The 12,265-nt window shown below is 43.9% G+C and overlaps 1 protein-coding gene across 8 annotated transcripts in view; it reads left to right on the top strand.

Annotated features, from left to right (window-relative positions):
• WIPF1 (WAS/WASL interacting protein family member 1) overlaps window positions 1–12,265 on the top strand; it is a 125,374-nt gene that overhangs the window by 76,426 nt on the left and 36,683 nt on the right. For 2 of the 8 annotated variants that reach the window (XR_014829608.1, XM_013990591.3), the window contains exon 1: window positions 8,959–9,131. The exons of the other annotated variants lie outside the window; for them this stretch is intronic. The gene's annotated coding sequence lies outside the window, so the exon portion shown is untranslated. Of the gene's footprint in view, window positions 1–8,958; window positions 9,132–12,265 lie in introns of those variants that run through there. 8 annotated transcript variants of the gene reach the window in all.

Below are 12,265 nucleotides of genomic sequence, written 5' to 3'. Positions count from 1 at the left end.
GGTAACCATAAATTTGTTTTCTGTGTCCATAAGTCTGTTTCTGTTTTGTAAATAAGTTCATTTGTATCTTTTTTTTTTCCAGATTCCACATATAAGTGATAGCATGTGATAGCTGTCTTTCTCTAACTTACTTCATTTGGTATGATAACCTCTAGGTCCATCCACATTGCTGCAAATGGTATTTCATTCTTCTTTATGGCTGAGTAGTATTCCATTGTGTATATATACCACATCTTCTTTATCTATTCATCTGTGTGTGTATACCACATCTTCTTTATGCAAACATTTGCATTGTTTCCATGTCTTGGCTATTGTAAATAATGCTGCTATGAACATAAGGGTGCATGTGTCTTTTCAAATTAGAGTTCTCTCTGGATAAATGCCCAGGAAAGGGATATAGTAGTGTGTTATCTGTTACTCTCAAACACCTCATTTATCCCTTGAATCAAGATCCAAATAACATCTACACTTTGCTTCTGATTATGTTTCTGTCAGTCTCAGGCTCCTCTCACAGCTCATTCACTTCACTGCTTCATTCTCAGTCTCCATGTATATACAGCCTGGCATCATACCACCGCTCTCAGCTCCACTTAGAAAAAGTATTGATGCATCTCCTTGGTACAGAGCAGTCACATTCTCATCTCTGATCCAATCTCTGCAGCCAGGAAACCATAGGTTCCTACTAGCCAGGGCTGGCCACTTTCAATTCCTGGAACCTGGATAGAGTTAGCCCCACTGAAGCCAGAAGAGCAGGAGTGGAAGATCAGTGGATCTTTCTCTCCCCAAATTTAAGACTCTGTTGAAATTCAGGGGAATGGATGCTGGGCAGCCCCAAAGCACCAAATGTATCCTCTATTTATATAAATGGCATGCGTGTGTGTGCACACAAACACACACAGTTTCAAGAATGCCCCCCTGGAGTTCCCGTCGTGGCGCAGTGGTTAACAAATCCGACTAGAAACCACGAGGTTGTGGGTTCAATCCCTGGCCTTGCTCACTGGGTTGACGATCCGGCGTTGCCGTGAGCTGTGGTGTAGGTCGCAGACGTGGCTCGGATCCCGAGTTGCTGTGGCTGTGGCGTAGGCTGGTGGCTACTATGCTAAATTGTAAGTTTAACACGCAGTATACAATGGTGGAGGGAGGACAGTAGAAGGATTTCTCAATTAAACTTCCACTTGGGAAAGGAGATGAGCCATTGGTCACTGGTCTCTGACATATTTTATAGCTCACTGGACAGATTCTACCTGTGCTGGCAATGGAATGAGAACTTTGTCAGCCAGTGGCTTACCCTCCTTCTGCTCTCTGGAAAGTCTTCCTTATTTGTTGTCTTCCAGAACTGTCTCTAAGAGCAGAGCTGCACCTGTTCCACCACCTATATCCTGTTCTCCCAGCTTCAGGGATCTAGGGATTGCCTTAGGGTTGGAGCAATCATAAACTGTTTTCTACCATTCTGGAACTTTATCCTCTAGTACTTAAAAACATGGTAGGATTTTCTGATCCCTGAATTCCATGGACTAGTAGCCAAAACTCAAGATTGTGTTGAACTCTCTTTGAATGTGGAACCAAGACTGGGCACTTCTTTCTCCCAGCAAATGAACGGTCCTCCATGCTCAAATTTTGTGGTCTCTGATCTTCTCTGATGAGGTACAGCTTGAAACAGTGCCCTCAGGTGGTGGAGCCACTGATGATTTACTCCTTGTTTCTGAGAAAGATCCCACTATATCACAAGGAAAGTAACTGGCCTTGGGCTCAGACAAGAGACCACAGTGTCTTTGGAGGGACAGTGGGGAGTCGGGCTTCTCCTATTTTTCAGACTTCGTTTCTGATATTGTTCTTACCTTCTTACTCTGCTCTATCTAATGTTAGTATAGTATAGAGAATTGGGTTTTTCTCAACCCACAAGCCTCCGGATTATTTGACTCTCAGCAGTCTTGGTTGCAGATCCCAGGAAGAAAAAGGGGGGAGGGCTGTATTAACAAAGCCTTTTCTCCCCTCTCTGTGCTTCCAGTCAGTTTCATCCTAAGCTTATCTCTTTCCTGTGGACCTTACTGAAGGCTGTAAGCAGCCGACATACTCCAACATTCTAAATTTTTTCTCCAAATCTTTTAATGGTACACCCTCAGTAGGCTCAGGGTCTTAGACTCAGGGTTCCATAGGTGGCAGCATAACCAGTAGTGTTGCCATCATGGAGGCAGGATGGCTGACTTCCTAGCCTGAGCCTGCACTAGCCATCAGCCTTAAATCAGCCAGTTGCACATTTCAGGGTTATTCACATTCTGTATTCACTTCTAGTACTGATTTCTGCATCACTGAAGAGAATTTGTATTGCCAGTAGTAAAACAAAACAAAACAAAACAAAACAAAAAAACAAAAAACCTGACCACACTAGCTTAAACAAAATAGAGAATATATTTGCTATTTATAAGTTAAAAGTCTGGAAGTAGAGCTAGCGTCAGGTATAGATGGATTCGGCCAACAATGTCACCAGCTGGGTTTTCTCCACCCCCAGTTCCCCACCTTGTCGGTGTCATTTTTGGACCCCACATGGTCTGAAGATGAGTGGGGCAGTCCCTGCCCTGACCCTGGGGAAGAGCCCTCTCCCCTGGCCACAAGTTCCCTTGGTTCTGATGAGGTCCCCGGCCAGTGCCAAAAAAAGTCTCTGGGGCAGAATGAATGCAAGGCCCCCATGAGACAGCCTCAACCATGTGCTCTTCGAGTATCTGGCATGGAAGTGAATTCCCTGAACCCACTGAGTCTGGGAGGGAGGGAGGGAGGGATGTCTCCAAACAAAAACAGAAGAACACGAGTTCCCATCCTGCTTCAGTGGAAATGAATCTGACTAGGATCCATGAGGACGCAGGTTCAATGCCTGGTCTCGCTCAGTGGGTTAAGGATCCAGCATTGCTGTAAACTGGTGTAGGTCACAGAAGTGGCTTGGATCCAGCATTGCTGTGGCATAGGCTGGTGGCTACAGCTCCAATTCAACCCTTAGCCTGGGAACTTCCATGTGCCTCAGGGTGGCCCTAAAAAGACAAAAAAACAAAACGAAAAACAAAACAAGCAAACAAACAGAACATCATTGTAAGTAGGGTAAGCAGATACTAGCTGCCATAACAGAAAGACATATAATGCAAATGTTTCCCTAAGTAAGATTATACCAGTTTATATTAGCAGGACACAGACTCGTACAAAATGAGTCTTTATGATCTCTGTTTATGAGATTATTTTTAAATGATCAGCCCTCTAGGTAACTACTGATAAATTTATGGGGAAGAGGGTAATTCCTTTGTTTCTGCTCTTTTAGATCACATAATGCCCATATTTTAACACTTCGAAAGTAGAATTCTTCTTACAATAAATGCATACATTTAATCCGGTACAGATTCTTCTTCCCTCTAAAAAGCTCTAAGGGGCGGGGGGAGCGTTTTGCTGTTGAAGAAGGCGGTGTTTGAGAATGGAGAGAATACGCTATTCTGAAACATGCTTCCCATACCAGGGAAATACTACACCATAACAGGTAGTCATGGAAACACAACTTGAAAAGCCAGAATTATAAAAAACAAATGTTCATATATTTTATATATGTCACCGTTGCCCTTATTTAGTCTCTGTTGACTTGGGTCACCATAGGAGGGTCATGGGCTGGGATTCTTTACTGCTTTTCTGAGACTGTGGGAACCATGCTGATGTGCTGTCATCTCCGTCTGCTCTGCTTTCTGTTTCTGTAGATTATGTGGAGGATTCTTTACCTGATGGATGCAGAGACTGTTGATTATTGTTCTATTGTCATTAAGCTGGGACTGATCTATGTGTTGAATGGCGTGATGTATGCATTTAAAATTCTCTCTGAAGTCCAGAATCATAACTGTCTTTATTTGCATCAGGTTCTCATTTCCACTTTTGTCGGCCTTTGATTATAATAACATCCCCAACAGCAATATAAATACTAGCCTCAACCGCTCTCCTCTACATCACAGCCCTCTCCCTGTCCCTCTTCCTTCTGCCTTTTCTTAGGCTTATAGAAAGGAATTAAGTGAAATCTCCTTAGAATTTAAAAGAAGCCTTAAGGCCATCATGACATTGGACCACAGGGAGGGAGACGGGCTTTCTGGCATCAGCCCTGCCACCACCTGCTCTGTGACACAGGCAGGTCACTTAACCTCTCTGGATCCCTGATTCCTCATCTGTAAATGGTAGTGTGGACTCATCCATTCTTAGAATTCCTTTACTCTAAGAAACTGATGCCGATCTGGGAACACCTGGGCACAGAGGGAGGGCAGAAAGCACTTTCACGTCCAACCCTACCTGTGGGCATCCCTGGGGAGCGTGGCATCCAAGGCCACCACGTCAGCCACATGGTTAGAACCTTCCCCCCGCCACACTGATCTCTCCTTATCTCCATGGTTTCCTAACTTGTTTCCTTTATCTTGTCACTGCCTTACCTTCTTTTCTGATGGGATTGTTTATGCATGTATTTGTTTGCAACTTCCTCAACCCATTTTTCTCTCCCCACTGCCCAATAACGAGAGCACCATTTGCACAGCTCAGGGGCTTACCTGCTGATCTTTCCCTGGAAGACCGTCAGGTAGGCTTTCCCTGGTGTCCTTTCCCTGGGAGAGTTCCATTAATCTAAGCCTTCCCCAAAGAAGGCTCAAATCAAGCCTTGACATTGCTTAGTCACTGCTTTAGGGGGAACAGTGTTAAACCTTTAAAGGAATGTATGTTACAGTAGAATTTTTTTTCTTTTTTTTAGGGCCACATTTGTGGCATATGGAGGTTCCCAGGCCAGGGGTTGAATTGGAGCTGCAGCTGCCAGCCTACGCCACAGCCACACCAGATCCAAGCCATGTCTGTGACCTACACCACAGCTCATGGCAACACCACATCCTTAACCCACTGAGCAAGGCCAGGGATTGAGCCCACAACCTCATGGTTCCTAGTCAGATTCATTTCTGCTGCACCATGATGGGAACTCCTGATTTTCTTTTTCATTCAACAAATAATATTTATGGAGCACCTGCCAGGTATCAGACACTGTTCTAGATGCTGAGGAGACAGCAGGAAACAAGGTCCCATGGCGCTCGAATTCTTGTGGGGAGAGGTGAGCAAGTAAATCAACAGTTAAATAAGTGAAAACATGCCAGGTGGTGACATGTGCTGTGCATGAGAGAAAGCAGGAGCAGAGATGGGACATGAGAGAGGGCATTTTTGCTGACAACTGGAGAATAGGAAGGAACCAGGAAGCGAGTGAACCAGGGGAGAGGGCTTGCAAGTGTCATGGCCCAGCACGCACATGAGCTGGTGCATTTAAGAAACAGAAAGAGCTGGAGTTCCCATCGTGGCACAGCAGAGACGAATCTGACTAGGAACCATGAGGTTGCGGGTTCGATCCCTGGTCTCACTCAGTGGGTTAAGGATCCAGCATTGCCGTGAGCTGTGGTGTAGGCTGCAGATATGGCTTGGATCCTCCGTTGCTGTGGCTGTGGTGTAGGCCCGCAGCTGCAGTTCCGATTGGACCCCTCGCCTAGGAACCTCCATATGCCACGTGTGGCCCTAAAAAGCAAACAAAGAAAAGAAACAGAAAGGGTTAGAAGGTAATTAGCAAGAGGGAGTTCACTTGAGATGAGGTCAGAGAGCAGAGGTGGGGCTGAGGGTTCGGATCTTGTGGGCGGAGGCAGAGAGCTTGGATTTTTAAAGCGAAAGAAGAAACCACTGGAGAGCTTTAAGCAGAGGGAAGACCATTGTGTGATTTATGTCCTGTGGTGCCTCACCGACACGTCATAAATGTGTCCAAAGTTGACTGCGCTTACACGTTGTCACTAAAGATGAAATAGACCCAAACTCTGCACAACTGCTCCCTCACGTGTCTCGTGGGCTCCAGACTTCTACGTGACATGCTCTCCTCTCATTGAGTTTCTTCTAATGGATGCGAATAGCCACGAACTGCAGTGTCCTCTGTGTGTGTGGGAGGGGGAAGGAAGGGCCCCTTACTTAGAGAACTTCACAATAATTCTATAAATACATAGAGGAATCATCCCATTGCCCATGTACTCTTTTTAGACCCAACCATGGTTAGACTTCCCCAAAGAGCCACTCGGGGACTTCCTTGGCAGTTGATCAAGTTTCCTGCTTTCCCGAGGTTCGTGCAGGGGCAGGGAGATAATAGCTGCAGGCCTGCACCTCTGTCCAGCCCCAGGCCTCCAGGTATTGACTCCTGTGTTGAATGTCCCTTGGACTTGAGGCCCTGCGTTAGGTGAAAAGAAGTGAGTCTGTGCCTTCAGGTGGCAGCAGGCAGAGCAGAGGACTCTCGGTATTAATCCTTGGAAGCTCCACTTCCAGGAATTCTGCCATGGCTTGGCATCATGAAACTCCTTGTGCGGCTGGATCCATACCCCAAAGAATTTAAAAGCATATTAGACGCCACCTATCCCAGCACTCCTCAGTGGGAGCACTTCTGGCATTTTGGGTGAGACAGTCCTAAGCATCACAGGAAACTTCACATTTCTGGTTCCACCCATGAATCCCCCCACCTCCCCCCCAGTTCAAACCCAACTGAAATACCTCCACACATTTCCAGCAGCCCCCGAGTGGAGAACTACTGGTCTACGCGGTCCTGTCATTTTACGGGTAAGGGAATATTAGGCACCCTATGGTCTTGTCATGCGTTTTTCCTCTGAACCCAGTAGAATCAGGACCCAACGTTCAAATTTTACAATGATATTAGTTTCTGAAATATGCCCCTATTTTTCATTCTCTCAGCGGATACCATTTTCTCAGAGTTAAATGGTGTGTGTCACAAATAATGTCTGAACCTTTCCGTTAGGTCAAAGAAAAATTATGAGCATTTCCAGATGTTTTATACCTTTCTCAAGGTTTTGGTATAATATTTTCTACATAGATTCCATGGCCTACGCAACGCTTAAGAGTCCTTTGACAGTGGGGAATCTGATTTTCCTCCTTCCGCACTCATCATCTCCGTGCTTTTTGTCAAGCATCTTCTGGGAGAGTTATTGTTACCCCATTAAGTATGGGGCACAGAAACAAGACATTTCGCCATAGACAGCTCTGACCTGCAGCTGACTTGAGCTATACAGGCATGCCTCAGAGATATCGCGGATTCCCTTCCAGGCCATCACAAAAAAGTACACACCGCGACACAGCGAGTTGTTTTGGTTTCCCACTGCATATAAAAGTTATGCCTCAGGAGTTCCCATCATGGCGCAGCGGAAACAAATCCAACTAGTAACCATCAGGTTGTGGGTTCGATCCCTGGCCTCGCTCAGTGGGTTAAGGATCTGGCGTTGCTGTGAGCTGTGGTGTAGGTCACAGATGCAGTTCAGATCCCATCTTGCTGTGGCAGTGGCTCCGATTCGACACCTAGCCTGGGAACCTCCATATGCCGCAGGGGCAGCTGTAACAAGCAGAAAAAAAAAAAAGAAAAAAAAAAAAAGGCATACTTTAAAAATTTTGTGCTTATACTACACTGTAATCTTTGTATTTTGTCTTTTTAGGGCCGCATCCATGGCCTATGGAGGTTCCCAGGCTAGGGGTCCAGTTGGAGCCATAGCTGCTGGCCTACACCACAGTCAGAGCAATGTGGGATCCAAGCCATGTCTTCGACCTACACTGCAGCTCATGGCAATGCCGGATCCTTAACCCATTGAGCTAGGCCAGGGATTGAACCTGCGTCCTCATGGATACCAGTCAGATTCCTTAACCACTGAGCCACTTCGGGAACTCCTACACGCTAACCTATTAAGTGTGCAGTAGCAACATGTCCAAAAACCAATGTGCATACTTTAATTAAAAACTTTTATTACTGTTTTAAATCAAATATACCTTTATTTAAAAAAAAAAAAAAACACACTCCATTCAAGTGGAGCCATCCCCAGGTTCCAGTAGCAGTAGCATCAAAGATTGGTAATCACAGATCACCATAGCAGAAATAATAATAATGAAAAAGTTTGAAATATTGAGAGAATTATCAAAATGTGATACTGAGACACAAGGTGAGCAAATGTGGTTGGAAAAATGGTGCTGATAGACTTGAGGTGGTGACGGACCTTCCGTGTGTTAAAAACAAACAAATAGAAACTGACATCTGTCAAGCACCAAAAGGCGAGCTGTGTCTATACATCATTTATCCTGACTTGGGCACCCAGATCAGGTTTCACAACTCATTTGCCTTCCTATACCTGACCAGCTCTCTTCACCTGCATTTGTAACTTACTCCTTACATACTTGGATGCTCTGTAGATGAGGAAGAATCCCTTACCTTACTTATTTGTATAGTTTAGAGCTTTCAGTTCTTGAGTGACTCTTCCTTAATCCTAAATGTTACCTACCACCAAGACGGAGAATGATGCTCTAAAATGGAATTTTCCTGGGAATTCCCTAAGTGGCTCAGTGGTTAACAAACCGGACTAGTATCCATGAGGACACAGGTTCGATCCCTGGCCTCGCTCAGTGGGTTAAGGATCTGGCGATGCCGTGAGCTGTGGTGTAGGTCACACACATGGCTCGGATCTGGCGTTGCTATGGCTGTGGCCTAGGCCTGAGGCTGGAGTTCCGATTGGACCCCTAGCCTGAGAACTTCCATTTGCTGTGGGTGCGGTCCTACAAAGACAAAAATTAATAGTAATAAAAAAATGAAATGGAATTTTCTTGAAGGACTCTCAGGGTCCGTGAACAGTTATTTTGGTGGAGGTGTCTGGAGTGCAGTTGGGCTGTGCACCAGCTGGAGGGGTCAATCTTGTTGCTGTACCTTGTTGCTGTACAAAAAGGTATGTTCCACCTGATGGGAAGGAGAAACATTTCAGTGTTCAAATGTAGGGCTTTTTCTTGCTTCTTAAGTAAAGCCCATCTAGCTTCTTTTTCTGCAGAAAAGGAGGAAGAAACGAGCAACAAATTAATCAGACAGGAAGCGAATAACCACAGAAGGACGTCTGCCTCTGACTCAGTATGTCACATTTAACAAGAGGCCAGAGCTGGTCCAAAATGGCTGTCCCCAAACCATCCCACGTTTGCGTTAGAAGATGATGCCTTTCTCGGGGATGGTTTTTCTCTCATGTCTCGCTTCTCTCTGTCTGCCTGTGTCCCTGATTCATGCCTTCCTGCAGTCTCCTTTAACGGTAAGGAACATTATATTCAAACTAAATGTCTTTCCTTTATCAGCCAGCGGGAAGGACTCAATGGCTTTTAAGCGGCAAGTGTGTTGAGATGAGGTTGTGTGATTTTTCAGTAGAGGACCGAGTGGTTGCGTTCTGTTGCACACCGTGCTGGCTGTACTTCTCTGGTGATTGTGGGTGATTTAGAACTTGTGTTTTAAACCGAAATATAAAGCAGGATTGTTTTTTGGGTAGACTTTTTCCTGACCCCTGGACAAGGTTGGATCCACAGGAATTTTTTGCTCCCAGTTAAAATGGGGCTTTAGGTCTGTAGCTGTATCCTTTTGGCGGATGGTGCTGTCGTCCACATGACTGCCTCTGAATTGTCACTTTGGCCAGCATTGCCACTTTGGCCAGCAGCAGTAAATGCTTTTAAAGCAAAAGGAGTCACCGGAAGCTTCAAAGGAAAGTACTGTGAGGCTAAGCTCCTGCTGGTTTGTTGCTATAGACGTGTTACCTAAACTCAGATCCCAAACCATTTCTAAGCAGTCTTTTAGGAAAAAGGCAGTTTTGTCTTTTAGAATCATTCTGTTCAACATCCTAACAGTGCTGTGTGCAACTGCTGTTGCTGATCAAATTCTGCAGCATTCATTATAAATATTTACATTTAATGTGATGAATATTTTGACATAAAATATAATTTTCATATTTTAAGCTATGTACCCGGAGATCTAAAAACAGTATTAAGGAAACGTTTTTGTAACAAAAACATTTTTTTTCTTTAAGGCAGCTTGACTTATCTGCCTTTTACCCCATAAAGAAATATAAAATAAAGCTTTAAAAAGTTAAGAGGGTATGTACAATTTTCGTCAATAAGTACAAGTTCTTTTAACTAAATTATTTTAAATTCAATGGCATACCTAGCGTATACAGTAGCAAATGGACAAGTGGTAAAATGAAGAAAAGGCTGCAGGAAGATTCTAATTAAGAGAAGGACAGCTTGGTAAAGAGAAAGAAAGTGGAAAAACAGGAGAAAGAATAAGACAGGATAGTAAGAGAGAAAAATGAGAAGCCTGAAAGATTTCGAGTCCATTAACGTGGAAACCATACCATTAGTCGTCACTTGGATTGTGGGTCTGATATTAGGCGTTTAGTTCACAAAGTTATCTTGCTTCTGAACTGGAACATCATGTAGTCAAATTCTCCTATAGACTGTACGTCTACAGAGGTGAATGATTTATCTAAAATCACAGTCAGGTTTTCTATTGCTCTTTGAAAAGTTCATTCATTGGGTTATTGTCCACAGCTTTTCAGTGACTTTAATAGCTAAACTTTTAAGGATTATACATCTGGTGGATGAACTGCAATGTTCAGAGAACTCCCCATAGTGAAGAATTTCCCCTGGGGTCCAGCAGCAATTTCACTCTGATCATTGATGAAATCAATTTCTAGATCTGCCCCATAGGCTGGAAGTTCCCCAAGCCATGCTAAAATGGAAGAGGAAGTAAGCTACCTCATTCCTGGACCTTTCAAGTTTTATGCCCTTTTGAAGTCTGCTTAGCGTTGCAGGAACACGTCATTTTCGTTGGGGGTTTCTGGCTGTTTAAACTGTGATTCGTTCCTGCTTTAAGGTTTGATTCATTTTTGTGTTTCCAAATTATCATGCACCTACTTCTTGTCGAAAAGAGCGTTTCCCCTGCATTGTCCTAAATGTGTCTGTCTTTGCCACCCTCTGGAAAAAAGAATACTAGAATAAGGAATACCTTAATTAGTATTTAGTAAATTCTGAGAAATTTAAAATGCACTTTGCACAGAACGCCCCTCACCATTCTTTTGTAATGCAGGAGTGTTCCGGGTGCACATGTAAGCCAAGGTTTAAATCAGCTTGTGGTTTCTCTTTTCTCATGGTTAAATAGAGGAAAAGGCAATATTGACTGAGCACTTACTGTATGGTGGGCTGTTTACTTTTGCTTGTTTTATTATTTTTTTTTTATCGCTAATAGTTAATTTAGTACTAGCCTCGTTTAACTCTTGAATAATCCTACTGAGTAGGTACCATTTTCTGCATTTTACTTTGGGAACTGCTGTTGGTTAGCTAAGCAGTTCGCCCAAGGCACCTAACAACTAAGTGTAATTTCAAGAGCTTTTTGCATAAGTGCAGTGCCACGAGATGTCCTCTGCCAGTTCTGAGACTCTGGTATTGTACAAATGCTTTGTTTTAAATGCCACAGCAACAGTAAATATCTTTAAGCAAATAATCTCAAGTAAGACCGTTTCCTTTCTAAGTCATTTGACCTTTTCAGAAGTAAGTTTGGTGACACTTCTACTTATATTACAAGGCTGTACTTTCAATGATAAAATGAATAAAATATGTTGAGTATGCTGACATATATGCTGTGTGTATGTGCGTGTGTGTGTGTGTGTGTGTGTGTGAGTGAGTGTATGAGTGTGTGGTGGGGGACAGGGAGGGGTAGATCTTACTCCTTTGGTAAAACTCAGTGTGGTGCTGAGGGCTTAGGGAAACTTTGGCTCTGAGATTTGAGCCCCTTACAGAGAGTATTTGTTAGAGATTGGTAATCGTGAGAGGAAAATCGGTACTTTTTAGTGAAGTGGATAAAGTAGAAAAGATTTCCCTTTTCCCCACAGTTAACCAAGGACAGGTAGGTGGGTCATTAACCTTGCCTTCATTTTCTCACTTTCTAAGAGGGTTTAGCCACCTATGCATTTGTACCAATTTTTCAATTAAACATATATGACAGTGTATTAAAAAATAATGTCACTTCATAGCAACCTTGATTTCTCCAGCAGCTGCTTGTTCAGCAAATGGTGAGTTTGTGTCCAAGCTCCCAGCTGATCATAATGACATTGGAGATGCTCCCAAGTGTCTTCTCTGAAAAATGCTTTATCCTACCCCCCAAATTATCCAACTCTTTTATCTGCAAGAACTCTGTTTCTGAAATAGCCAAGGACCCTCCAAGCACAGCAGAGACACAAGCCCTTACCATTGAGAAGACAACTCATAAGCAGAATTTGCTTAAGCTGTCGCCTTAAATGATGACCACCTGAGAAAAGAGCAAGGACTTTTTGAGAAAGCTGTGCAGCATGCCTGTTCTACATGTAGCTCAGACTGAGAGTGACAATGATCACGGACTAGGTGA

This window comes from Sus scrofa, chromosome 15 (assembly GCF_054392235.1).
Source record: "Sus scrofa isolate SSC_HxYL_T2T_F1_AM1 chromosome 15, Sscrofa_HxYL_maternal_Yorkshire_Landrace_v2.0, whole genome shotgun sequence".
Taxonomy (NCBI): Eukaryota; Metazoa; Chordata; class Mammalia; order Artiodactyla; family Suidae; genus Sus; species Sus scrofa.
Note: the sequence above shows the minus strand (reverse complement) of the source record. Positions and strands in the feature narration are given on the sequence as shown.